General features: G+C 53.5%; 1 pseudogene; it reads left to right on the top strand.

Annotated features, from left to right (window-relative positions):
* LOC143304770 (large subunit ribosomal RNA) overlaps positions 1-2,500 on the top strand; it is an 8,474-nt pseudogene that overhangs the window by 1,912 nt on the left and 4,062 nt on the right.

Genomic DNA, 2,500 nt, shown 5'->3' on the forward strand with positions numbered 1-2,500 from the left:
CCTAAGCCCTAAGAGAAATCCTATGCAGATGAGGTGTCCTAAGATCATACACAAAAATCGCAACAACAAATTGAGCGAAACATATATAATAATATATGAGCGAAAGATACACACCCATTGGGCGAAAGGGAATCCGGTTCCTATTCCGGAACCCGGCAGCGGAACCGCATACCATTCGGGCCCTCGTAAGAGTGTTCGTCGGGGTAACCCAAAATGACCTGGAGACGCCGTCGGGAGATCCGGGAAGAGTTTTCTTTTGTGTATAAGCGTTCGAGTTCCCTGGAAACCTCTAGCAGGGAGATAGGGTTTGGAACGCGAAGAGCACCGCAGTTGCGGCGGTGTCCGGATCTTCCCCTCGGACCTTGAAAATCCAGGAGAGGGCCACGTGGAGGTGTCGCGCCGGTTCGTACCCATATCCGCAGCAGGTCTCCAAGGTAAAGAGCATCTAGTCGATAGATTAATGTAGGTAAGGGAAGTCGGCAAATTGGATCCGTAACTTCGGAATACGGATTGGCTCTGAGGAGCGGGGCGTGTCGGGCTTGGTCGGGAAGCGGGTTTGGCTGACGTGCCGGGCCTGGGCGAGCTGAACGGGACGCGGCGTATCTATCTCTCTCGGGAGTGGATATCGTCGCGCACCCCGGATCCGAGCTCGGTCCCGTGCCTTGGCCTCCCGCGGATCTTCCTTGCTGCGAGGCTTCCGTGGCGGTTATACCGTCGCGGTCGTTCTCTTCGGCCGCCATTCAACGCTCAGCTCAGAACTGGCACGGACTAGGGGAATCCGACTGTCTAATTAAAACAAAGCATTGCGATGGCCCCCAAGGGTGTTGACGCAATGTGATTTCTGCCCAGTGCTCTGAATGTCAACGTGAAGAAATTCAAAAAAGCGCGGGTAAACGGCGGGAGTAACTATGACTCTCTTAAGGTTTCCACAGGCCTCGTCATTAGATTAGTGACGTTACAAGGGCGGTGTGTCGCTTGGACTTGGTTGCGCTTGCTATATAGCGAGGTGCGGCCGGTCTTGGCGGCGCATCGCCATATTTTTTTTTTAAGCCGAATTCGTGCTACACGAAACGGAAAAGGTGAACAGCAGCCTCGTCATCTGACTAGTGACGTTATAAAAGAAAGCAATACGCCGCTGGCACTTTGCCGCGCGTGCTCGAAAAGCAATACGCCGCTGGGACTTGGCTGTGCGCGCCAGAAAGTAATATGCCGCTGGCCCTTAGCCGCGTTCGCCCAAAAACGATACGCCGCTGGGACTTAGGCGGATGAGCTGGAAGGTGGCATGGCTTGCCTACGTGTGTGCTGGAAGAGCCGCGCGAGGGTTGCTGGTTGAGCGAAGCGATCTTGCTCGTTGGGTGGCGGGACGTTGGAAAACGGCTTGTCTCCAACGATGGAAGAGTCATAGTTGCTTGGGGGCAGGCGGGGCTTCGGCCCCGTTTGCTCAAGTCGCACTCCTACCTCCTCGTGGTACCGCCGGTAACATACTCATTTGTGTCAGCGCGGGGCGCATCCCCCCGGACACCGAGTATGGCCAAATGGAGTGCGGCGATGAAGGAGCGAGAGACGAAACCAAAAAATCGGCTTGCCGATCTAACGATGAATTTCACCGTGAAGTATGGAATTATCTCCCTGAAAGGAACTCGTTCCTTGATTAGCTATGGCACGACTTGGCAGTAATAAGGTTAACGATTGGGCATGATTGAGGAAAATAATAGAATAAAATATCATGGTAAATAAAGACATAGAAAGCGCCTCGGACGCGGCATCTCTCGGTCCCGGAGACGTCGCGGCGGATTCTTCCGCTCTGGAGGGGACCTCTGTTGACGATTTGGCTTCATCCCCGGACACGATTGACATCATGGTACCGATCGTGGGTGACCAGGTTGCCTGCCCTGTCTGCCAGAAAAGGGAAATCGACCTTTTCTTTTTGTCATTGTCAGACTTAGGGCGGCACCTGGAGCAACATCATGTGACAGCCCGCATCCAATGGAGATGCAGAGACTGTGGGAAAGGCTTTCCGAAGCTTCATGGGGCCAGATGCCACCTGCCTCATTGTAGAGGAACAAGTCAAGGACCCAGTGGTTCATATAGATGCGAAACCTGCCCCATGAGCTTTGGGACGCTTAGAGGGCTATCTACCCACGAGCGGCATGCGCACCCTGCCGTAAGAAATGTCAAAAGGAGGGGAACGGACCCCCCTGAGAAAAAATGGACGGCGGAGGAGTTGGCTCAGTTGAGGGAACTTTGGGAGATATATAAAGACCACAAATTCCCCAACAAAATGATCAGTGAGATCCTCACCAGCAAGACGATCGAACAAATCAGATACCAGCGTAAAAAGCTGAGGCTGATTGGTGAGGAAACAAGTTCCCAAGAGCCCACTCAGGTGACAGAGGGAGGGTGCGATCCCGTTGATCCAGGCAATGCGTGTTTCGAAGAACCTGGAGTCAGCGGTCTAGAATATGAACAGTGGAGACTCCAGCTAGAGTCCGCAATAATG

The sequence above is a fragment of the Bombus vancouverensis genome, unplaced genomic scaffold (genome assembly GCF_051014615.1).
Source record: "Bombus vancouverensis nearcticus unplaced genomic scaffold, iyBomVanc1_principal scaffold0054, whole genome shotgun sequence".
Taxonomy (NCBI): domain Eukaryota; kingdom Metazoa; phylum Arthropoda; class Insecta; order Hymenoptera; family Apidae; genus Bombus; species Bombus vancouverensis.